This window comes from Tachypleus tridentatus, unplaced genomic scaffold, assembly GCF_004210375.1.
Source record: "Tachypleus tridentatus isolate NWPU-2018 unplaced genomic scaffold, ASM421037v1 Hic_cluster_2, whole genome shotgun sequence".
Classification (NCBI taxonomy): Eukaryota; Metazoa; Arthropoda; class Merostomata; order Xiphosura; family Limulidae; genus Tachypleus; species Tachypleus tridentatus.
In genome coordinates, this window is record NW_027467782.1 from 25,961,052 (window position 1) to 25,988,793 (window position 27,742).

A 27,742-nucleotide genomic window follows, 5' to 3' on the forward strand; every position below is an offset into this window, starting at 1 on the left:
ATTTATGAAAAGTAATTTTTTACAGCATCCAATCAAGAGCAGTTTTCCTGATGAAGTCACTGGTGGTGTTTTATCAAAAGTGAAAAGAAAATTAGGCTTACTAGAAGTTTCCAAAATGGTAAGTGTATCTAAAGAATTTTAAAAAAATGTACTTCAAACTAAAACATTTAGGCAACTGATTGTGATCCACATGCATATTCCATTGTCAATTAGATTATACTCTATTAAACCTGTATGTGTGCTTGGTCATTCTGACCAGTTTTGTAATCTCCATGTAAACATGAAATTACATTAACCACTGAAATATTCTAAATATACAAAGTGTATCATCATGAGTTTTGGCAAATGTTTATCTAAACGTTACATTCTTTTGCAAACTGAAATTATATTTCGAGTAAATTGCTTTCATAAAACATTTATCCATTAATTTATGAATTCTCTGTCAAGTAATTCTGTGTAAAGTGTGATTTGTTATGCTAAGAATAAAATTACTTGTGTTCTTCTAATGGTTTTTATGTTTAATTTACATTACTCATTATGCCTTCAAAATGAATATCATTTTTTTTATTTTTCATAGAACTTTAAACTTGCTCTCTTATCTTCTATACCCTAACACCAACTGTAATGAAAGTAGTGAAACAAGTGTTGGAGTACATAATAATTGCAGATTGTGAAAATGCAATAACAATTTTATTTTTGCACAGCCTCAGTTTTCTAAACATTTCCAATTTGGCTGCTTTTACTTTACAATGTCTTTCTGACCCTATCTAATGATATAACTGTGAAATATACACAGTAGTAAAACTTATCCAACCGACTGAAATACGAAGTGAACAAGGGCACTGAACATTTTGGAGCTGTTATGAGGCAGATTGATTTTTTGTTCAAAACTGGACTGTTTGTCTCTTTATCTAAGTTTCTCTCAGGACCTTGGCCTTGAACATGCTGTATGCTATTCACCATCTGATACTTCAGCCCTGAACAGGGTCTTTCCACACTTCTCCAGTTCAGAGTCTGTACACTGGGTTCCACTGGCTCTACTTTTGGGAATATACAGTCTGCCATTCTTGTTTTTAGTCTTCATATTTAGGTGTAGCTGACTGAGTTCAGTATGTCATAGATTGACGTTGCTGTCTCCACTGATCAGCCCACCACACGATGTTTTATTACCACCTCTGCCTGTTACCTTTCTCTGAATCATCTGAGGAAGGTTGATACTTCCAATTGGTTGTACTATTTTCATTGCCAAACATATTTTGAACCATACTTCTATTCCCTAGTATACAGATGGTTTAAAATCGGTTTGTTACTTTAGTTTTACTTTTCCCCTTCTCTCTTTGTTCTGATTTATTTGTTTATGGTATTTCCTAAGTTTGGTGTTCATATCCCTTCATCTTATATCTAGGTGCTTTGTCTTGTCTATTGTTTTTTATAGTTCTGTCTTTTGAGATTGCTCCTAATCCTTTGGAATCCAGGGTTTAGACTTCAGAGGTTATTCTTCTTTGGAACCAGTCCCAGTCTTGGTCCTGTCAGTGCCTTCCTCTCTTACTTCATCTCCCAGTTTACTTTTTTCTCTAACAACCTGGGGCTTTGTATGTCCTATCTCATAATTTCAATCTTCTTTTTTCATACTTTACCTTTCTTATTGTTCTATTTTCTATCCACTTCTCACTGATCTTCTGTATCTTTATTATTAACAGAAGGAATTATAGAATCTGTCTCTACTATGGATTTTTATTCTAGTCTTTTTGTTGTTTCCATAAAGTTGGTTTTTTATACTGTTCCCTCAGTGTGGATTCCTGTGCGTGGTGAGGGGACCTCCCAGGTAAGGTTCTGTTCTGTCTGGTTACCTTCTCTGGGATGTAAACATCCACCCACATGTTTGCCGTGCGTGGCAACCCGTGAAGGGGAAGAGTGGATCTTGGTGGTTGAGGGGTCCAACCCTAATACACCACTTTGACCTTGAATTCCTATAGATGGGCGGCCTTTGGGTGACCCCCTTGGGTCAATCGGCTGGTCCACTTGGGCTAGAGTCAACCAAATACCAGTGTTGGAAGTTCTCAACAGGTGTTGTGGGCATTGTGCCTGATGCTGGTGTTTGGGTATAGTCCTCACAAAATCCTGGCGTTGCTGCATTGTCCTTGCATGACTTTGTAGTGCATTCCCTCGTAGGGCTCCATGGTGGGTGGGGTCAGTGGGTTCCGAAATTTGTCTTTTTCCTATGGATCCTCCTTTAAAAACTTAAATAAAATAGTGAAAAAGCAGTCAATAGGTAAGCGACCACGTCTTGAAGACTCTGAACAGCAATCTTCAACATCTGTAACACACGTACCTCAGTTTCTTATATTACATTCTCTTTCGGAAATACCTTTTAGGCAATTGTCCCCTTTTTTTATTCAGAAGGGACTAGAGGGAATTGCTGGCTCTCCAAAGTCAATAAAGAAGCTTCGATCTGGAGACATATTGGTTGAAACATCCATATCCCAACACAGTGAACTCCTCTTGAATTCAAAGGCAATTGGAGATGTACCGATTGAGGTTACCCCTCATGCTACCTTGAATTCATCACGAGGAATTATTGTTGAGAGAAATTTGAAGAACATCCCCGAATCAGAGATTCTCGCTGGTCTCTCCACTCAAGGAGTTTCTGCAGTGAGGCGCATCTCCACTCGCAAAGATGAAGATACACTGCCAACAAATACCCTCGTTTTGACATTTACATCATCACGTGCACCTGCCACCATCAAGGCAGGTTATCTCATATGCAGGGTACGGCCATACATTCCAAACCCTCTCCAATGTTTCCAATGTCAGAGATTCGGCCACTCAAAGACATCATGTCGTGGTTCCCTGACATGTGGTCGTTGTGGTGGCAAGGACCACGATGCCTATGACTGTGACATGGACCCACATTGTGTCAACTGCAATGGTTCTCACCCTTCCTACTTTCGTTCTTGCTCAAAATGGTTGGAGGAAAAATGGGTGCAGGGTTTGAAATGACACACAACATTAGTTATCCTGAGGCTCGAAAGTGCTGCCCACAACTTTATCTCGGACATATGCTGCTGCATTTCATTCCACAACTACAGTGGGAGTGCAGACAGATCTCTCTGTGCCTCCAAGAGAATCGTTTTCAAAGCCAATGAAAATCCTTTTGACCTCCATGGTTAAACAGGTTGATGAATCGACTTCAACACCCATCTCTGTCTCTGTTCCACCCATACATTCCAACAAAGCTCAAGATCCACATCCTTCAGTTTCAAATACAGGCATTTCTTCTGATACATCTTTTTCTTCCACCCCAAGAGGCAAAACAATCATTCGTTCACGTCCTCAGTCACTGGAATCCCCTTCCAATAACAAAGACATGCCCACTTGGCCCAGGGCAAAATCCACAGAGGTTGATAGACCTCCTCTGACTAAGGACAGTAAGGAAAAAAGACGTGGTCATAAACAGAAGGGTTCTCCAGCCATTTCACCTACACGTCATTAAAAATGGCCACCTTGATACAATGGAACTGTCGAGGTTTATCTTCTAATCTGAATGTTATCAAAACACTTATTGCTTCCTACCATCCTGTTTGTCTTTCCTTACAAGAAACATTTCTCAAACCTGCTGATACATTCACCATTCGGCAGTTTTCTCTGTACAGAAATTTTAGGCTGAGTGATGGACGAGTACATGGAGGGGTGGCACTGTTGGTTGATCAGCATCTGCCCACCCTGTCTTTGTCATTCAACACACCCTTGGAGGCCGTAGCCATCCGTGTTTCCTTGGGTCATACCATCACTGTTTGTTCTCTCTACCTGTCCCCTGGAGAGACATATGATCAATCATACCTTGATGCTCTCGTTGAACAGTTACCGTCTCCATTTCTAATCCTGGGGGACTTTAATGAACATCATCCCTCTGGGAAGTGCTGTTATTGATAAGAGGGGTCGTTCTATAGAGAGTATGCTCTCTGATCACAATCTTTCTCTTTTCAATACTGGTTCTTCCACTTATGTTCATGCACCTAGTCAGTCCTTTACTGCTATTGATCTCTCAGTTTGCTCCCCTTCATTATTCTCCCATTTTTCATGGAGGGTTGACAGTAATCCACTAGGCAGTGATCATTTTCCGATCCTTTTGAGAGAGACTGGCCGTGGTGGATGCCACTCTACCCGTGTGCCCCGGTGGAAGCTGGATCAGGCAGACTGGTCCACTTTCACTGCTCTCGCAGAACTTGATCCTGCCATCGTGAATCAGCCATCAATAGAAGACTATGTGGCAGCGGTAACTGGCTGTATTATACAGCAGCTGCTGTTACGATTCTCAACGACGGCACCATTTTAAACATTTTTTTTTCATAGGGTTTATCTGTAACATTGGACAGTGTTATTGGTGATGGTGACACTGTCCACGTTGATAAAGTTTTAGTTTTTTAATGGCCATTAATCTTTTAATCTCATTTAAGTGTTGAATATTTCTTCATTTCACCTTTTTAATTGTGGTTCCCCTTTTACAGTTTCCTCCTCTCTAGTTCCATTTGACATTGTGAAATGGCCAGAGCATTATATAACTCGACACCAGGACTGGAAAGGCCAACTTCAGATGACTAACGCTGCTGTTTGAACTACCCGTTATTCGTCCTGGGGAGTAGTTATTACATTTTTGCTACATGTCATTTAACACTTTTATTACTTTACCTTTTAGTACTGGCCTTAATGACACATAACTCAGAACCAGGACTGAAAAGGCCAACTTCAGATGACTGACAGTGATTCTTGAACTTACCTGTGAGTCTTCCTGGCGGGTTATGATCATTACCATTTTGCTAAAGAAAGTCCTTTACAACTTCTTTTACTCTGCTCTCTCTCTCAACATTGTTGACTAAGTGTCAACATTGGTTTTATGTTTTTCTGTTTTCAATGATGTTTTGTTTCACCATCATTTCCTTTTATGTATTTTACTACATATAATTTTTTTTACCTTTTTACTGGATGTTTGTGCCATAAAACACTAAATCAATCAATTAATTCTTATCCTGTCATTTCTTTATCATATCTGAATCACTCTTTTCATTAGAGAGGTCTCTTGATTTATCCTTTTCTGCTTTAACTGTTTAGGATCACTAACTGATCCATCTTGCATATTCTTCTTTGGGTGAGTCAGACCATAGACATTTTCGCATCTCCTGCCAGTTTCAACATAGCACAGCCTCTTTTCGTTGTTTGTCTTTGGCGATCTCACAGACTGGTATGTGAACTAAAAGTAACACATTTGGCTTCCATAACTTATATAATTATGCAGTTTCCTTTTTCTCTGGATTTTGCCTCCTACCAATTTTATTCTCCTGTATACCCAGAAGATCTAGTGTGATGACTTTGTTTGTTTTATTTTCCAGTCATTTTCATGTGGTTTATATATATACGTATTATGGTACCTTGATTAATGTACACATTTCAACAAATTGAAAATTCCTCATTGATAAAAAAAAAATAAAATTGATGGAAGAAGGTGATAGTCATCTGATACAATGTTACATGAAGAAAAACATCTTACACTTCTCATTCCTGGTGCCATGGGAAACCACCAAGTTGCTGTCTTTACCTCACAGGTATTACTTAACAAAAATCTGTATTGAGCATAGGAGAATGGAAAATATTAAACCAATCTCCTCCTTCTAAGAGGCCAGTGTTGAAATGAAAGTTTTCTGGGAATATAATTGACATAGCCAATTCTGAACTCTTATAAAACAAAACAAATAGAACAGACAATTCTTTCCTGATCTTTCTGACATCCAGTTAATTTTCTTTGCCTTGTCAAGAGAAAACTTGTGCTTATATAGAGATTGTGTGACCTTCCCATTGGTTGAGGGCTACAGCAGTGTGATTGTCATAAGCTGTTACAATGCACGTGGGAGCTTGTTCAAGGTTGATGGCATGTGATAGTTGTATGTAAGTGAATAGCTCTCAGTGGTGCAGAGGTAAGTAGCTATATGAAAAATATTTTTACCTAAGGGAGATTTTAACCCTGTCTCTTGACTATTGAACTATCCCAGAATGAGTTAAAATATTATAACATTTCTTGTCATTGTAGTTTGCGCAAACTAAGTTTTATTCTGGACAAAAGTTTAAGGAAAATTAATTTTGAATGTGATTACCAAGTTACAGATAAATATATTTCACTTGTAAAGGGTTCAACAATTCTTGTTTTAGGAATTTGATTTGGTTTTAGGACATACAGTATCAAGATAATTATATCCACTATAAGTATACAAGTATAAAAGTGGAAACATTTATTTCAAGCCAATTTGAATTGCTATTGGTTGTGGAACATCTGTTAATTGGAAGGTTTGTTTGAAGTTCCTTCAGCATGAACCTAATTTAAGTTTCTAAAAAGCAGAAATTTCATACCTTCTATACTTATGTTAAATAGTGTTCCTGATGAAATATAGTGTGCATGATGTTGTATATAAGATTTCTAAGACAAATGTTTTTTTCTTTTTCTTACTCTTTCTCATGATACTGATTTGTTTTCGAAAAATATTTTACATTTGAAATGTTTATACCTAAAGTATTACGTCCCTTGAAATATGTTTTTCTGTAATAAAGAGAAAGTATGCAGATGTACTTGCTTGTCAAAAAATGTAAATGGTACAAAATAATGAAGGTACCAAACATTTGTAATGGACATGTATGGAAATATACAGGATAAATAGAACATACATTTAAGATACTCTTTTAAATATAAATACTTTCATTGAGTTCTTCCATTTACGTGTGTGATAGGATTGTTGGTTTTAATTCCTAAGAGAAGTTACTTGTAAACAATTATATACTTTGTAAAAACTAATGATACCATGAAATTCATTGTCTTTATCAATTTCCTCTACTTAAAAGTAGGCAATTTCACAAATGTGATCTGACCTTTATATTTTATATAGAATGTAAAAAAGTGTTGTGATCTTCATTAAATATTTTAACTGTATAGTTGGCAGTAGTAATCTTCATAACCAGCAGTAGGATAAACTTAAAATGCAGACCAAAAAATTGTCCTACATACTCTATAGTGAGGGGTATACAAACAAAGAAGTGTGTGAAGCACCTAAGTAAAATATGAAAAATTACTTTGTTTTTATAACAGTCTAGCTCCCACTCAGTATACCTCATGTTTGATGACTGATATGAAAGTCATCGACATTGAGCCTGTTTGCAACAGTAAGAGGGAATTGTTCAGTGATGGCACGTGTATGTGTGTATAACAAATACTTAAAGAAACACATTAGTGATACTGCGCACACAAAAAATGTGGCCATAGTGATGACTACCAGAGCACAAAACTTTAATGATACAAAGAATTATCACAGAGAATATTAGGTAGGAAAGTAAATAACGTTTTATGCAAAAGTTGTAATTCGGTTTGAAGAAAAGAACTTGTAAATTTATGCCTTTTCTCAATGTCAATATTTTAATATTTGAAGCAATCAAAGTTGACTGTGAGAAATGGCTCAACAGCTCCATGTAACAATCATTACCTACTACATCTACGAAATTGGAAAAGTTTCAAAACTTGGACACTAGTTTTCGGATAATTAACACGTTGAGGGAGTCACTATTTGTTAATCTTTGAAAACAAGAAATGCTCATGAACCAATTCTGGAAAGAATTGTTAGTGGCAACGAAGTTTTTTTTTTTTATGAGCATACTCAACGTAAGAGACAATTGTTGAATCTCTGTTACACACCTGTACCAACACCGAAGAATGACTTATATTAAAAAAAAAAGTTTTGCCTTGTGTTTGGTGGGATCTGGGAAGTGCAGTTTATCACAAAATTTTGGATCCAAATCACAGCTGAAAGATATTGTCATCAGTTGAAGTGCTAACACCAAGAACTGATAAGGAAAAGAACTGCATTAATCAATATAGAAGACTAATGTTTTTGCACGACTTAAGATTGTGTTTTGAATCCTACACACTTCATAAATGACCCAAGAAAAACTTCAGGCCTCAAAATGGGAAGTTGTGCCTCATCGATCCTATTCACTAGATATTGCTCCATCTGATTATCATATTTTAAGATCCTCACGGCATTACTAAAATGAAAAAATGTTTGTTAAAACGAGGAACTCAAAACTGAGTTAAGATTGTTTTTTGAATCCAAATTAAAGGAATTTTGTTCACGTGGAATCCATAACTTACTTAAAATATGGAATAATGACATATAAAATGAAGTCAAATACAGTGGTATCTCGGTTCTTGAATGACTCCATTCCTGAAGTATTCGGTTTTCGAACATATTGTTTGAGAAAATAATGTCTCAGTTGTCGAACATAAACTCGGTTCCCGAACAAACCTGTTGTGGCCTAAACCCTGAAATAACCCGACTGATGAGCTGAACGACCCTTCGACCATTTTCGGCCTATGCCAAGTTTGCCCAAAACATTTTACCCACACCTGTCGCTCAGTCCACACCCCCACTAAAATCTGCTGTGAACGTTTTCGTTTTTCCTTTTTTAATTTTTCTAAATATTCTGATTAAGAACAATAATCTAATGCTGCGGTTGCATCCTTAAAAGCCACATTAAACTACTAATCAAGGATGTCAACGGCAAATAACAATAGATCTCAACCTGATGAAAATACATAGAAATGGAACCAAACGTCGTTCAAAGTATTCTTCTCAAGGAAAGTAAACCATTTCCGTAAATTTCTACTTGCTACTGTTATCTATACACATTTCATGAAAATAATATGAACTTTTTATTTCATTGATATTTTAAGTGATTCTGAATACCAATGTTTTCTTCTTATAATCCATAGGTGTACCGGTGAAGTCCATATTGGCTTTTTTTAAAGTAATATATCAACAACATTTTTCTGAATCATCACTTCACTGATTATACGGTCCAAAGCACACAAGACACAAGAAGTAATATATATATAAGTGTTGAAATTACACCCACTAATTGTTGCTTTAATTTTCTAAGCATTTAACACCAGAGAATGAGTCATTTTATCCTACATTTCTGGTGTAACAGACAAAAATAGGAAATATTAAATAAATTGAAATATATAGGTCTCATCTGTTGTGAATAATATACATAAGAAGCTTGGTAATTTGACGTTTAAAGGACACCACATGAGATCTCACAGTAAACTTTCCACTAAAGCAGACTGTTTGCTCATCAGAGGTAATTTATCTTTACTTGTGTGTATTGTGTGTGTTTTCTTATAGCAAAGCCACATGGGGCTATCTGCTGAGTCCACCGAGGGGAATCGAACTCCTGATTTTAGCGTTGTTAACTTTACTCATTTTGACAAATATTCTAGATTACGATAAATTTTTCTCAAAGTCTTTTCTGAATGTTCAGTCAGTGGGATGGAATTTTATCCACACATCCACTAAATTATGTTAGCTCATACAATCAATCAGACTAATACAATAGATCCCGTATTAGTCTGATTGATTGTATGAGCTCTTTATATTCAAAATGCTATTGAAATCTCCCGTCAGAACTATCATTTTGTTCTAAGGTAGTTTGAATTGTAATTCTTGGAAAAATAGGAAGGTATCGCATTTGAGGTGTAAATGTTCCATACGAATACTTAAACTAAATCTCATACCTCTCAGGTCTCTAAACTATCGATTGTATACTACCAACTTTATATAACAATTCTACTGTGTCTACCATTTGTTCAAAAGTCATTCCTTCTGTACAAAGTAACACCGTTTTATGTACTAGATCTAATACATTTAACTCCATATTCTTATTTGCATCTGACAGCGCACTTATTGCCATGATGAACTGTTCAACTGAAATACCATTCAAAGGTATTAAAGTTGAAGCACTTCTTTTAAAAGAAATGTCCTTCAGGTTATTACTTTTAACGTAATATTTTGTTTGTTTTCATTTTTTGAATTTCGCGCAAAGTTACATGAGGGCTATCTGCGCTAGCCATCCTTAATTTAGCAGTGTAAGACTAGAGGGAAGGCAACTAGTCATCACAATCCACCACCCACTCTTGGACTTCACTTTTACCAACGAATAGTGGAATTGACCGTCACATTATAACGCCCTCAGTGCTGAAAGGGCAAGCATGCTTGGTACGACGGGGACTCGAACCCGCGACTCTCATGGCGTAAGAACCCACCACTCGAGGAAAGGTATATCTTGCTCCTAAGCGAGCGCTCTACCATTTGAGATACATAAACCTTTTGAAACTTTTTCTTGTATAATAGTCAATGATAATAAAAATCTGATACTTTTAAGCCCTGTAGGTATATTAGAACTGGTTTAACAAGCGATAAGAACACACGTTACATGGTGAACGCCAGGTCAGGTAATACCCAGACAAGGTCTATTTCACGTATAATATTTCTACTGAACCATTTCATGGTTCACTTAATACTATAAAACTTTATAAAATATCTGAAGTTATAAAATACGTAACGTCCCTTTCTTCCCTCAAAATATGACCAGTTTATCTTAAAACAAAGTCATGAGTCTAATGATAAAAGTGAGTTAATATAAAATAAAAGAATATTTCTGTAACATAACATATGTTTGATAAAGTTTTACACAAATAAAGACATGTTAATAAAGATGAAGATATGCTGCATTAGAAACATAACATTTACTTACAAACTTTGAAATGTTAGTTTTATGTGACAGAAATATTCTTTTATTTTATATTAACTCACTTTTATCATTAGACTCATGACTTTGTTTTAAGATAAACTGATCATATTTTGAGGGAAGAAAGGGACGTTACATATTTTATCGGCCCGGCATGGCCAAGCGTGTTAAGATGTGCAACTCGTAATCTGAGGGTCACGGGTTCGCATCCCCTTCGCGCCAAACATGCTCGCCCTTTCAGCCGTGGGGGCGTTATAATGTACGTTCAATCCCACTATTCGTTGGTAAAAGAGTAGCCCAAGAGTTGGTGGTGGGTAGTGATGACTAGCTGCCTTCCCTCTAGTCTTACACTGCCTAATTGGAGACGGCTAGCAAAGATAGCCCTTGAGTAGCTTTGTGCGAAATTCAAAAACAAACAAACAAACAAACAAACAGATACGTATTTTATTATTTCAGATATTTTATAAAGTTTTTATAGTACTAAGTGAACCAAGAAACGATACAGAAGAAACCTTATATGTAAAATAGGGCTTGTCTAGGTGTTGCCTTATCTGACGGCATTTACTGACATACATTTGTGCCTCTAGCTAAACAAGTTCTAATACATTTTTTAACGTTAAAAAACAAAATAAAAATAAATCTCGATATTTATCGTAATTAAGTATTGTACTATTAAAACTTGGAAAATAGGGGACGTAGCTCAAGTGGTAGAGCGCTCGCTTAGCATGTGAGAGGTACCGGGATCGATACCCGGCGTCTCCAATTGATCATTTTCAAAAGGTTCCACAATTACTAGACTTATATTCCGTAAAAAAGTTTCTGTCTGTTACAAGTTGTTTAATAACTTACTTTATTCAACACAAATGTAAGTAATTTTTTCCTTCCAAGTTATGTATATACAAGAATGACTATTTTATTCATTTTCTTACAAAGAGTCGTGTTAGTATCACACAATTTGAGCTAACTGTGGCATCGGTATGTTTCAATATAGACAAATCTCTGCAACCGATTATGTTTTATGCCAGAAGTGCCCAAACTTGTTTAACGTTAAGAACCACATATGATAAACTTCAGATGTTTGAGAGCCGCAAGACATGAACAAATATTACATACACGTTTTTATTGTTACATGTACATTTTGTTACATAAATTTTATATAAATATTAAAAATAAATGTACGTAATAATATTTATTCATGTATGTAGATTTTAAACTGTTAGTTTGTATTAGTTTCAATAATCATAAAGTACATATATATGTAACAAATATTTTCAAAATCCTGGCTGATTATTGATTTAACTATATTTAGCGTTTTTAATACGGTAATGAACTACGGAAACATCTATGAAAAACATGCAAATTTGCATTTCATTAACATTAAATGAAACTGACAAAAATAAAAAGAAAATGGGTAAAAACAGATATTTTAATGATATTAATTTGTTTTAGTAAATATCTGGTCAAAACATGGAGGATAATATGCAAAACAATAAAATTAGAGATATTTTAATCAGATACGACCTTACAAAATTATATTCTTATCATAATATTTTTCTAACACAAACAGATGTTGATACAATTATCAGGATATTTACTACTAGTAGAGGTCTTGTGAGTTTCCATCTTGGTTGTGAATCGTTGAAATACCTGCTGGTATGTTGTCAAGTCTGTACGAATTAGCTCCGTCAGGTGTTGATTTGTGAGGACTGCACGATGCTTCGACTTCACAAACTTCATTACAGAGTACAGTGATTCACAGCAGTATGTTGTGCTGAAAATGAGATGAGTTGCACATTTTGTTTTTCTGTTCAGGATATTTTATTTCTGGAACTTGCTTCCAGAACGCTGTTGTAGAATGGGATTTATGGATCATCTTGAGACCCAGGTCCTCCTGTATTTTTTATTAGTTCCATTTCCACAGCAGATGATTCTGTAACAAGAGGTTCGACAATTGGACAATCATCATTGACCACATCAATGATGAACGGATTTACAAGAAAGGCGAAGCATGGCTTCAGTTTCTACAAGTTCTCAAACGTATCTAGCAAATTATGAAGGAGTTCTTGTAATTTATCTTTATATTTTTCCAATTTGTGATCTTTTATTTCATTATCAGATAATGTAGTTATTCTCCTTTTGCGATTGGGAAAGTAACTAAAGTGTCTTGACAATATGTCTCTTTGAAAAAGTCTAATTTTATTTGAAAGCTGAAAATTGTCTGAGTAAGATCAGAAACAATCTTATCCTTTCCCTGGAGTGCCAAGTTGAGAGTTTGTAGATGAATCATTATACAAGTAAGGAACATTAGATCTTGCATCCATTCATCATTTCCCATTTGAGGATAGAATCTTTTCTTTTCTTCAAGAAAAATAATAGCAGGCTCCAACAAATCCACAAACCTACTTAAGACATTGTTGGTTAACAGTCACCTCACAACGCAGTTTCTATTATTTATATGTGGAGACATTATTAGATCATGGATTAACTACACTGTATGAGGTAAATGTTAACACTGGTAATTGTTCCAGCTACGTAGGTACATTTGGTATAGTAAACACAGTCACCACTATCTGTAAATATTTTCATTTCTTAAATATTTATATATCGAGACATTATTAAATCCTGAGTAACTCCACTGTAAAAAGGTAAAAGTTAATACTGACTGTGTAGGTACATTTGGTATAGTAAAGACACAGTCATCACTGTCTGTAAATATTTTCAATTTTCTCGCAAGTTCTTCATAGTTTTTCTAATTATTTGAAAAATCAACACAATAAGTTTCTATGTGCTCTTTCTGAACCCTAAAGGAATAAAAATGTTTCATACTTTAAATTAAACATGAGAAATATATTTCTGTACATAAACGTGAAAACTACATGATCATATATTTACAGTTTTATATCATCACACAACCAGTTTCATGTTTATAATTTAATCTAAGGTGCTGATATATTTTCTTAACAGTCCAATTATGTTTTAATCATAATATATATGTAATTATCATCATATTTTGAACTTTCTCTGCTAATTTGTATAAAAACAAATAAATTTATTTATGACATTGTCAGTTTATCACTAGATTGATTTATAATATCTGTAAACCAAAATGTAAAAGAATGTGTCTATTATTCACTCTATCCCCTGATGGTACAGCGTCGTGTTTATGTATTTATAAGAGTAAATAGCCTGATGTGGCTTTGTTATACGAAAATACATTATTATTGACTTACAAAATCCTTCTTAACTGTATAGATGGCTTTTTCCAGAGTTACATTATTCACTTCCAGTATTCACAAATCTTGTTGAAACAATAAATTTCTTAATTCTACAAAATTTTGTTGAAATAATAGATAGGCGAACAATTAATTATAAGCACAAAAACAATAGTTTTATCCATGGTGGAACATATTACATGTTTCAAGAAGACCTATGTTCACTATTTTCTATCATCAGTAAAACATTTCTTTATGTTTATAAATCATTGTTTGTCTTCCTACTGTTATAATTACATAACGTTCTTCACAATTCATATATTTATCTAAAATGATCAACTTAAGTTATTATTCAATATTTCCCACACCAGTAGTTATATCTAGTTAGTTTTAACATCATTACTATTTCTATTAAACCTAATTTTTATTAAATTTATATTCTACATTTTTATGTCTTCCTCTTCATCAATTTCAATACACTGTTGTTCTACATTTAACTTTTCAAACAGCTCTTGAACCACAAGTGTAGACGTCTTATCTCTATTTTTCCTTTCCTGAAGTTCCTTACAAAACATGTAAGTTACAAAATGTATTATATCGTGATAAAAAATAAATGAATTAATGGGGATTCTGTAAAATATTTTAAATGGAGGTTTCATTATGTCATTCCTTTGATATTAAAGCTAAATACTTACAAATAAGTTTATATTATGCATTAATATTATAAATATTTAAACAACATAAGCAGGTCAGGAAAATAATCAGAGACTCAAACCTAGTAAAACTATTCACAAACCAAAAGAATGAACTGTGTCGATAGAAATGTTTATCAGATTAGGATGAACTTTAGTTTTGTACTTTATTCATCATCTCCATCTGATTTAGATATGTTGGTTTCTTCAAACTCTAGAACCTTTCTCCAGAAACTCTGTACACACAATGTAACTTGGTAATTACTTTTTTGGAACATGAACTATTTTGATTATAACTCTTTTACAGTTACAAGAAACTGATTAGTTCATCTCCTGTGGTCAGAGATGTGTGATGGGAGGTAACTTGTTGGCTCTGTTGTTTATCCATTGTCACCAAGAAGATAAATTGACAGTTTTGTAAAATTTACACATTTATCGATTAGTGTGGCAAGAGCAGCTCTTTAGAGGTGTTACATAAAGAGATTCTGTGTTGAGTGAGAAGCTTTAGAAGTGTTGTCCTGTTTGTGAAGAACATCTTTGTTATAACTTCTAATAGATTAGTTTTAGACATTTCCACGTTGTTATTATAGGTAGTGCTTGAGATACAAACTCATCAGTAATAGAAGATGAACCACCTTCTTCTGCAAAATTTTCGAGTGCACCAATCTTAATTTTTACCTGCTTTCAGCCACCTACTGGTGAAATACAGACATCAGTGATGTCGAGAAACCCACTTGTTGAGAAATTTATATGCAAAAACGGCTCGTTTGGGTTGAGAAAATATTTTACATAGAAGAGCGAACAACGTTTCGACCTCCTTCGGTCATCGTCAGGTTCACAAAGAAAGAGGTAACTGACCGGAAGCTGACCACATGTTTGAAAGGGGTTGTGTAACTGTGTGTCGAAATGTAGAGGGCGGTATTAGATGTTTGAATATATAATTTTATTTATTTTATTATATTAATATAGGTATAAAGGCGTTCCTTTATATTGGTTTATTTTGGGTTTAAGTTGTTGAATAAGTAAGGCTTCTTTAATTTTGCGTTTGTTTATGTTTGTTTCTTTATTTAGTATTTGAGTGTTTTCTATGGTTATGTTGTGTTTATTTGACTTGCAGTGTAGCTTGAACTTCGCTCAAAGTTACAAGAGGTTCATCTCCGTTATCCGTCCCTAATTTATAAGTGAAGGATTAGAGGAAAGGCTGCTTGACATCACAACTCACCACCAACTCTTAAGCTACGCTCCTAGTGATGAACAGTGGGACTAAACGTAACTTTATAAGGCTTCAGTGAGTTAAAGGATAAACAAGTTTGGTGGGAAAGGGATTCTTGAAAAGTCCTTTAGCTGAACACATCTTCATAATCCACGGACATGGTTAATTTTTCTGAACATTCTGATCCTGTGTAGACAACTAAAAATATAAAATGTGATCGTATTAAATCATCACACATGAACAATTTCAATATTTCAGTAAATGTAGAAATGTTTTCTTGCCCAGTTTCTGGTATTGAATGAATCGGGTAGGAATGAACATGTTATGAAGGTTTCTGTATAGTTATTTATATAAACATAACATTATACACATACAATTTTAATACATTTTTCGTAATGTCGATTTTTAGCCTTGTCTTACATCTGTAGCATCTATATGTTTTTTAAACAAAAGGCTGTTATAGGCTGATTGTAAATTTATGAAAAATTAGTATTTTCATACACGGTAAATATATTTCCGATAGATACCTCTTCTCATATGATCATTTTTTCGTTTAGTTTGTGCCCGCAACTACTCTTGAAAATCCCACCCACCCTTGTTACTTCTGTCGCAGCTGCCTCCAAGAAGAGAAGTACCAGAAGTGGGAAGTGTGAGTCGAGGTATCAGTGTAAGAAATTATTACGATATCCTACCTAAACTCACATTGACTTGGTTGAGGAAACTGTGTATAATTTACCTAGAGGAGCACCCAAATTCATCTCTGTGGAGTGTGACATCTCTAGTTAGAGAAAAAAAAAAAGGAGAACGAAATAATCATGAACCAGGTACAGTCTTCGCCCATCTTGACAGTATGTTTCACTAAACTGAGTGTTAAAAAGAGGATGACATCCTTAATTGTAGATATGATAGTTTATCCACCTTTCCCATGATATCCTAGCCAACACAGTACATATATTTTGGTCTATCTCCTTTTCATATCAGACCTCCCGGGAATCAATCTGTTGGAGAAGATATGACGGTGGTTTCTTAACCAATTAATATTATTTGGTTGGTCCAGTATCTTTTTAAAACCACTTCTTCCTCAAAATAACTAGCAGGAGATTGTACCCACCAGTTATAACGTCCTCTAGCATACCACAAAGGAGAAATGATATGTGGTAATGAAAATTAAATAAGCTATATCTGCAGTTAGTCCAGAAGCAACGTTTCAAAACAGAGAGTGGCGATAACGGGATGATAATTTGACACTGAGTCTGATGAAATAGTGATATTTAAAGGGGAAGTACTGAGGAGGATGTTTTCTGAACAAGGATAAGGACTGGAAATTAAGTTTTAGCTTGCCATAAAGGTGTTATCAAAAGGACATATGTTGGTGTGGAGTGAGTGATGGGAAACATGCATATATATAATAACTTGGTCCAATCTTAATAAAATGAATTTACCATCTATGCAGAACGATGAGGTACTGAAATCCAAAAACGTGTTATTTTTCATACTGAGATGGGTGGAACATGTGTACAGATGTTGAGTATTTCACTGATTGGATAACTATCAGAATACTTGGGTATTGAAAGAACACACGGTACAAAGGATCTGATAGTAACTGAGGAATGGCTACAAGGTTCCATTAAAAACAAAAACTCAGACTGGTTACAAAATGTGTTGAGAAAAGGTGAAGAGGGTATGAAAAGTAATATAAATTTAGATTCGTGTTCAACTGGAGTGAATTTTGAAACTACAGTTTCTTAATAACTGTACAAAATAAAAAGTAATAAACAGCATGATAAACGTTAAAGTAGAAGGAGGAAGAAAAATTTTAACACATCATAAAACTATTCTGTCAAATGTAGAGAGTTAGACAGGAACCCTCATTCTACAATCTCCTGCTGGTTAGTTCAGAAAACATTTGGTTTTGGAAAATTAACATTTTCCACATGAAAATGTGTTTCCATTAGGTACTTACCATTTTACACAGAGATTATATCTTCTGTAAACATCTACCTTGAGTATCTGCATGACACTAGTTTTTAGGCAACTCCAACCTAAAGTCACGTGATTCTTATTAATGGATAATCCCTCTCTCAATAGGAGAGAAACATGAACTCCCTGTTTACTAGCTTCCTCTATACTCATGAAATTTCATTATTGAGGAGGAAATAAGTCGTAATTACCTAAAAAGACACACACGCATCAGAAAACTTGTGGGTGAAGCGGCTATTTGATAGGCAGAACATGATTCATCGCTTCCAATACATGAGTATCTACACTGCAAATCCATTGGATAGGTGCGAAATAAAGAAGGTCGAGTGTTTTGAAACAGTTAAAAATCTTATACCTGCTCTATGATTGATGTAAAAAATCAGCATGAAATTGTCGGAATGGATAATATTCAAATAATCCACTAGTAGAGGTAAGGAATACAAAGTTTAATGAACAGAACAGAGGTCGGGCACATTGATGTGGAGGAACTGCTTATGTTGGGACATATGTCTGAGGTGAGAGTGTTGTTCAATAATTTTTCCCAGCCAGTAAAAATAAACATTTCTGAAGAAGTGTAATTTCGGTATGATTTGAGGTAGAGGAGCCAAAATAGTGGTAATGGATTGATCTACTCACTATATACGTTTCTCGAGCACAGTAGGGGACAAGAAAAATGGTTGGGTCAATGGGATAATGTATTGAGTGGGAATGAGTAAGGATTTGAACAATTTTACCCAAGATGGGTTACCACCATCAGAAAAATAAAGATATGGCTGGAGGACTTTTTCCATGAGTATGAAAAGAGAAGGTCATTTTACATGTCATAAAACCATAGACCAAGTCAAAAAAGATATAGAGCAAAATTTATGATCATATGACTGAACTCATAGAAGTCAAAGTAGTGTTTGAAACATGAAAACATAACAGCAATGGATGAAGAAAAGGAAGCATCTGGAGGACTGCAATGGGAATATAAAAAAAAAGACATTAGAGATATGGACCTGATTTTGGAGTAACTAGCCAGGAGTAACAGCCAAATAAATGGAAAAGAACTTTTCCAAATAAAAAACGTTGGACACATTAATAAACAAACGGCTTCCCTGGTGTTCTTAGGGATCACAAGTAAATCCTTGTAAAAAGGGTTGGTAATTTTCTTCACACCTAAAGAGGATAGAATATATTCTAAAGATGATGAAACTGAACAGGTTTTCATTTATGAAAAGTAATTTTTTACAGCATCCAATCAAGAGCAGTTTTCCTGATGAAGTCACTGGTGGTGTTTTATCAAAAGTGAAAAGAAAATTAGGCTTACTAGAAGTTTCCAAAATGGCAAGTGTATCTGAAGAATTTTATAAAATATACTTCAAACAAAAACATTCAGGCTACTGATTGTGATCCACATACACATTCCTTTATCAATTAAATTATATTCTATTGAACCTGTATGTGTGCTTGGTCATTCTGACCAGTTCTGTAATCTCCATGTAACCATGAAACTACATAAACTACTGAAATGTTCTAAATATACAAAGTGTATCATCATGAGTTTTGCCAAATGTTTATGTAAAAGTTACAAGCCATTTATTAACTGAAATTATATTTCAAGTAAATTGCTTTCATAAAACATTCATCCATTAATTTGTGAATTCTCTGTCAAGTAATTCTGTGTAAAGTGTGATTTTTCATGCTAAGAATAAAATTAATTGTGCTCATTTCATGGTTTTTATGTTTAATTAACCTTACTTATAATACCATCTTAATGAATATCATTTTATTTATTTTTCATAGAATTTTAAACTTGCTCTCTCATCTTCACCACCATAACACCAACTGTAATGAAAGTAGTGAAACAAATGTTGGACATACAAAATAATTGCAGATTGTGAAAATGCAATAACAATTTTTATTTTAGCACAGTCTCAGTTTTCTAAACATTTCCTGGTTGGCTGCTTTTGATTTTCTTACTTTACAATGCCTTCCTGACCCAATATAATGACGTAATTGTCAAATATACACAGTAGTAAAACTTAACCAACCGACTGAAATACAAAGTGTACAACGGCACTGAACATCTTCAACATCCAGATCCCTTCTTCCACCTCTTGTGGAGCAGATTGATTTTTTGTTCAAAACTGAACTATTTGTCTCTTATTTAAGTTTCTGCCAGGGCCTTGGCCTTGAAGATGCTGTACCCTATTCACCATCTGAGACTTCAGCCTTGAACAGGGTCTTTCCATATGTCTCCAGTTCAGAGTCTGTACACTGGGTTCCACTGGTTATACTTTTTGGGAATATACAGTCTGCCATTCTTCCCTTTGGTCTTCATATTTAGGTGAAGCTGACTGAGTTCAGTATGTCACAGATTGATGTTGCTTTTTCCATCAATCAGCCCACCACTCTATGTTTTATTACCACCTCTGCCTGTTGCCTTTCTCTGAGTCATCTGAGGAAGGTTGATACTTCCATTTGGTTGTACTGTTTTCATTGCCAAACATCTTTTGAACCATTCTTTCATTCCCAGTTATACAGATGGTTTAAAATCAGTTAAGTCTATTGGATCTGCCATGGTTTGTTGCAGCTAGGTGGTTTTGTACAATATCCTCTCTACAGTTTCTGTGTTCACTGTCAAGTTATATGGCATTTCTTTTGTTCTGAATGATATCGAAGCTACACAGTACACTCACTGTTCTATTTATACCAACTCTCTTCACTCTCTACTGGTCAGAGAATCGTTTGTGTTAATTCTAACCTTATTTTCACAATATTCAACACTGGCTGGCCTATTTTTCTTCTATCTTCTATTCACATCCAGTTTTTCTGGATAACTGGTCATGTTGGTCTTCACAGGAACAAGTTTGCTGACATTGAGTTGGTCTGATCTGGTGCTGTCACTGCTTTGCTTGTTCTATATATGGACTACAGTACTGTATTCAAGGCTCAGCTTCTATTTCCTGTATATTAGGATTGTTTCCTATATACTAATATCACCAATATTTCTATTCATTTTTTTATTTCCCCGTATATTAGTTTTTGTTACCTGTATATTAATATCACCTATATTTTTATTAATTTTTCTATTTCCCATATATTAATATTGTTTCCTATATATTTCTTTGCATTATCATTTTCTGTAATTCCCATTCCTTTTTATTTTTTTATTTTTCTATTCTGTGAAACATGTTTTAACATTTTTTAACTGTTGTCACTGCCATCTTTCATGTAATGCACACATTTTTTTATGTACATCTAAACATGACAGGAATGTCTTCTGTTATTATTGACATAAATGACATCAACATCTGTACTTGTAATGTGCCCTACTAATCATTGCTCTTTATTATCCTAAAAAAAGAATAGTCAATCGAGTTAAGATATTTTATGTCACCTTTATTAGGTTATATGTTGTACTGATAAAGATTTAAGCACTCATTCAGTTTTACATGTACATAAACAGTCAAAGGATTGTTAGGCTAGTTTGGCCTGCTTGAAATGAATAGTGTATTTTGTTTAGTTTAAATTCTTGCTCTTGCTCAGTATGTTAGTTATTGATATTTCTTTTCCAAAAGTTTAGTGATGCATTTGAAAGCCACGCTGTGTAACATTGAATAGATTCAAAATAGTTATTGGTATCTGAATAGACCTATTCACCTAAAAGTTCCACCAGTCTATAGAAATACAGAGATAAAAGTTATGGTTTTGTAAATCACCTTTTGAGTATATGTATATAGATTGGCTCTGCTTACTGTTAATAGGAAGATTTTGAATTTTTCATGAAACATTAAGAACAAGTTATGAAGTACTTTATAAAAATGATAAACGTAGCATGAGATAGACTTAAAAATTGAAATAACTTTATTTTAACTAAACATTTTACTAAACTGAAAACATTGAAGATCTACATGTTGCATTCTTTGGAAATAAGAAGCTTTATGGCTGTCAGGTATTTACAGTGTTAAAGAGTATAATGTGTATGTGGTAGAAGGAACACTCTAAATGTCCCTCTGGTGTTAATATATATAATAAACAGTTTGTGTCATGCTTCTTTGTTTTAATAGTAATGGTCTACAATTTATATCATCGTTTTGTAACAAAACTCCCAATTGATATTGTTAGGTCAACTATGGTATTTATGTTGTGAATGTTTAATATACATATTGGTTTGTTTTTTATTCTTGTTAACTTTGGTGATAGAACAAAACAATTTAATTCAGAAATTATTTAGATTTAGAATTGATATTTTGTCTTTATTGAGCTTAGAGTAAGTTACTGCACAGTACATTTTTAAGCTTAATTATAAAACAAATAATACCCTAGGCTCACTTATTGCACCATGATAAGTTAGATAGCATTTTATTTATATTTTTTTCAGTTGTTTATTAACATTGAGGTATATACAAAAGTAAGATAAAAAATTACCAAGGGTTTCAGTGGAGTAGTGTTTCAACTAAGCCTTTGTTACAATAATGTTTTACACCCAATGCTTATATTTAGCCCATTAAATACACCTTCCGTTACTAATGTTTAGATCAGATGATAGCTAGTTGTGTCGAAGTGTGAATGTAAAGTACGTAATTCCCTCCAGTCTTACACTGTTAAATTAGGGATAGCTAGCTGACTTCTCTCCAGTCTTACACTGTTAAATTATGGATAGCTAGCTGACTTCCATCTAGTCTTACACTGTTAAATTAGGGATAGCTAGCTGACTTCCCTCCAGTCTTACACTGTTAAATTATGGATAGCTAGCTGACTTCCGTCTAGTCTTACACTATTAAATTAGGGATAGCTAGCTGACTTCTGTCTAGTTTTACACTTCTAAATTAGGGATGGCTAATGCAGATAGCCCTCGTGTAGCATTGCATGAAATTCAAAAACAAACAAATAAACATAATTAAAGATGTATTAACTGTGGAAACTCCACTACGTAAAATAGTTACATATATTTTTTGATATCACATCTTCCAATTATTTTAGTTTAGTCACAGAGTCCATCAGTCTCCTTTCACTAAAACTGATTTCTTATTATTACTTTCTGACTTATGGTGTACAATTCCTTCTTCTTGTAATTTTTTTGTTAGTTAATTTACATATAACAGTTTACTTTATTTTGGTGCACTGGAATTTTTCTTGTAGAACTTTTCTAGTTATATTTTCTTATAACTTCTAGATCTTTTCATGACATGGGACTGGGCAACCTACTTTCATGACTATGGACAAGAAAATAGTAAGTATTGAAGGGTAAACCCACAAGTTGCTGTAGTTCTGCTTGAAAAGTAAGTGGAACATAAAAGTAATCAAAGTTAATTTTAAATGTCACTCTATACTGCTTTATTATAAATTGTTAGTCTTTCCAATAATTATTATGCATGTTTTGATTTATAAAAAAGGAAAATGAAAACATATAGCCACCTTAAAAGTTGTATGTTTAGTTACCTAGTCATATGTTGCCCTTAAGATACCTGATACTATTGATGTCTTACAACAAGACATGTACTGCAAGATGTCAAGTTTCATTTTTAAATTAAAAGTTAAGTCTTATTTAGTTTCTCAACTAGCCTTTAACAGGTGTAAATACAAATTTAGAAAGAATGAAGGTAAGATGATAAATAGTTGTAGACTCTGAATAAAGTAATGTTTTATTTTTTTCTTTCTTTAATGTTAGTTTATTTTTAGTATTGGTTAAATTGTTTGATTATTATATATTTGTTTACGAGGATTATTTTGCATTGTTATCTTAAGGTATGTGTTTAGAACAAAACTAAACCTTCTAAGCTAGCTGAATCTTGTGTTTGGGATTATAGCACAAAATTTGCTTGCATTGAGGGTACCATGACAGATGAATTAATACCTTCTAATCATAATAAGTATGGTGATATGTTAGATGTACATAATATTCATTTCTTGTTTAATTTTTATTTGAACTATATAGGTATTTTGTTTTGATCAGAAGTTGGAAACAGTTGTAGATTTTATTACCAAAAGTTTCTCTCCGTATATTTTTTTTATCATAGTAATATATTAAACATAACTTGAGAATTCTCTGATGTCGAGAAACCCACTTGTTGAGAAAATTATATGCAAAAACGGCTCGTTTGGGTTGAGAAAATATTTTACATAGAAGGTCGAAACGTTGTTTGCTCTTCAATGTAAAATATTTTCTCAACCCAAATGAGCCGTTTTTTTATATAAATTTGAGAATTCTCTGTATTAATACGATAATTATTAATGAATCAGTTTTAATTGTCCAGAGTTTAATAATAGTTGAATGTCTGTTATGTAGTCAGTTAATCATACATGCAAACAATTTGCACATATTCACAAGATGATAGGTTCCAATGCTTTAAATTAAATAAACATTCTTAGATTTTCATCTCCACGTGTAATGTGAGAGTAATAAAACATTGAATACAAAGTAGATAAATATTATCAATATATTATTTTTCTAAGGTAGATAGAAATAAAATCTTAAATTTATGGTATAATGTTTATAACTAAAATTCTATTTTACATTTTGAAGTTAATGATCATGAATGTGTTAGTTAATTTAGCCATAATTAGTTTCATTTAGTAGAAAACCACTTAAATTCAGAATGTTTGTTTATTCATCTATTTAACACTGCTTACCACAAATTTGCACAATTAATTGATACTTTCTTGCATATAAATACGATAGTTTTCCTTTACCTTTTTTTAATGACAACTAGGTGTCTAGGCTTTTCATAATGAAAGAACACCTCATATCTGTTAAAGCATGTCTTGTTAGTTGGCATAACTAAGAATATAGATACTTGTAGGAATATCATGAAGTATATATTTTGTGTAGGTTGATCTGTAAGTAATTTTGAAAATTTTATATTTAAGGTTGTTCTATGTGTAAGCTTCTTTATGATAGAAGTTATATATGGTTTTAACTATCAGCTTTGAGTTGTACTTATGAGATAAAATTCATGTTTTTTGTTTGTGTGTTGAAATATCCTTAAGTCATTCAATCAAAGTAATTTTTTAGAAACATGTAAAGCATATAAGTGTTTGAGTAATTTTGCACAGTAATTATATGTGTTCAGAAGTTACACTGTGCACAAAAGAAGCTTCTCTACTACAATAAAAATACAACTGTTCATGAGTAGTTTGTTGATCCTGATTCTAAAAATTGTTGAATATTACTGATCACTTCTAGTTTTTGAGCTATGTTAGGTTTATTCTAAATATTCTTATATATTATGAAAATAACACTCTCTGATAACTTTATTTATTTATTGATAATTGCATTTAAGAATGTTCAAAAACAACATGTAATTATATACTGAAAATACACTTAAGCTATATTTAAAACTTTCATCATGGTATTATTTTTTATTTCTTTTTACAAAATACCTGACAGACTTGTTGCATCTTTTATGTATGTTGTTAGTTTCATGCTATAAGAATCAACAGTAATCTTCCATCATCACAGTATTCCACTGTCTTTCTTGATATTACTGTTCTATTACAGACATAACTTGAGGGAAGTGCTCACCAAGATTATTGCTCATTGCACTTAGATCTGCTTAATTAAAAGTGTGAGAAGTGTAACTTTTGTGACATCTTGGACCCAGTTTTCCTCCTGTTCTCAGGGATATCATTAATCATCACAACATAGTTTTCATCTCTGTAAATTCCTAAGAAAACTTTAACAACCAGTTTGAGTGATTTCCTAGCAGTAAGTTCTTTCTGACTGAGTAGTGTTTCAAAATCACCATTCATCAGCACTTCCCAAATCTGTGGCCCAACAAAGATACCACCTTTTAGTTTTAACTTCACTAACTTTTTGAAACTTATAAGATAGATGGAGTGATGAAAGAAACATATCTTGATGATTCACTGAAAGTTGGAACTCAACTCTCTGTTTTCCTGGAACGTAATTCTCTCACTGGCCATTCCGTTTTTTTTAATGAATTTTATGATATTGGCTATCCCAGACAGACAAAAAGCTACAGTGTTTGGTTTACTCACTTTATGGACTTAGCAGTAGTGGATATTTGATTGCTTCAGGTATAAGCTGCATGTTCTACTATGTTCACAGCATTAATAACAGGAACCAATGGCTTAGTGTTCCCATTATGTAAAAGCACAGTTTTCACACTAACTTTAGATGTATTGGTAAAATGTTTTCTTTCTTGAGAGTATATTCAGTACTTGATTCTTCAATTAGTGCATCAACATTTGTACAGAAACACAAAGTATCTTGCATGCTGTAGTGAGAAGCAAGACTTTTATGATAAATTCCATTGCCATAAATGAAAGTTCCCCATGCTGTTTCAGTATAAATCAAGTCACAAATCTGATCATTTAGTTCATCTTGTGTGATCAGATGAGGCAATTTATGCTGAGATGCCACAGGGGTAAAATTACTAAATGAAGGAAGTAAAGATGATTCATTGTCTTTTTTGCAGTATAACTTCTATTTCCCACTTTGCTGCTGGATGTGACACAAGAAAATCATCCCCATGAGATACTGGTTTCATCACAGATGCAATCTCTGGATATTTAGTGTATTGTTTAGTTTTGTCTGAATATCCAGAAATATTAATGCAAAAAATAACAGTTAGTTAGATGATCTTTGGGCTCACACTGTATCACTGAAATTGTCAATGGCACAATTGCTCTTCTTTTATTTAGCCACTGTGTGAAGCCAGATTTGGAAACTGTACAACACAAATGTAGCATAAACTGTTTAGGTGGTTTTTGGACTTTACTTGAAATGAAAGCAGCCAGTACATCAAATAATTATCTAAAAAGTATAAAAGAATTATGTTTACAGAACTAGTTTAAAATATTTTAAAAACAAAATTTTGATTTTATTTGATTATATCACAGGTAGGATGTGAGTAACCAACTGTGTGAGTGAGTGAAAAGCAGTTGAGAGAGAGGTGTATCACTCTGCCCATTTTAAGCTCCGTTGAGGGACTCCTCAAATATTCCTGGGCAGAAAAGGTGAACATGGGAATGAAGCAAAATTGGTGCAAGTCATTATAATTTTATCAAGAACAAGTAGCACATATAAACAATATATATGGAGTTTCACACCAATACAATACAGTTACTGTTTGAAGTTATCAAAAATTTATTCCTTTTGTCCATTAAACTTTCTATGTAAACTTAATTTCACAGTATAAACCTATTGAACTGAGCTGATTGTATGGTATTACACATATTGTTGATAAAGTAGTGAGATACTACAGTATCTTAAAATCTGGAGGTGATGGACAAATTCTGATTACATATGTGAAACCAAAAGTATTTAATTACCAAGAATCACTTGAGTTTTCTCTAGTAGTAAATGATTTGTTATGCAGTGTTACCTAAAACATTGTTTAGGACAAATTTGTGTCATAAAGATAAAATTTTTGTTTTTTTGTTTTTTACTTTACAATGGTGTGTTTACACTTTATACTTTATAATGCATGCTTTTGAACCAATTTCAATGTTTATTTATTTTGTGAAAAGTGTATTACTACCTTTCAAGTTGTTTTAGAAATAAAATTATTGCTAAAAAATACAAGTTTAAAATAATGCAACATTTTTTTAAAGGGTCTTATTTTTTTTAGGTAGGTCTTGTTCAGGCTTGTGAATGAAAAGGATAATATAATTTACTAATTTTTTAAAATATTATTAATTTGACCTATCCATACTTTTAGTGTGAATTAATGTTCTTTACTCCCTTAAGGATGAGAGAAGCAAACAAGAAGAAGTTGGTAGAAACTGCCCTAAAACAGCTCAGACAGTTAACATCAAACAGTGATGAGTATAATTGTACTTAATTCTTCCCTTTGTTACATATTTTGGTTTCCTATAATTACTGGCTTGATGGAAAGTATCCATTCAGTTTTTTGTGTGTTTAATGAATTAGTAAAATGTGACTGTTCAATGTCAAGAACATTGATATCAATTATTCTGAGAAGAGAGTGAACCAGGATTTCAGTAAACATAAATAAAATATAAAGATTCTTATCATTCTTTACCATAGTTTTGTTAAAAATGTATAG

At 33.4% G+C, this 27,742-nt stretch overlaps 1 long non-coding RNA gene and 1 other non-coding gene across 2 annotated transcripts; both read left to right on the forward strand.

The window, feature by feature from the left end:
- The first annotated feature begins 11,312 nt into the window (after positions 1–11,312).
- TRNAA-AGC (transfer RNA alanine (anticodon AGC)) lies at positions 11,313–11,385 on the forward strand. Its single transcript has one exon. It is a non-coding gene; the product is annotated as a tRNA-Ala (tRNA).
- A 7,552-nt stretch (positions 11,386–18,937) lies between these two features.
- LOC143242517 (uncharacterized) lies at positions 18,938–26,567 on the forward strand. Its single transcript, XR_013022857.1, has 3 exons — positions 18,938–19,049; positions 22,885–22,941; positions 26,150–26,567. It is a non-coding gene; the product is annotated as an uncharacterized LOC143242517 (long non-coding RNA).
- Positions 26,568–27,742: the final 1,175 nt, after the last annotated feature.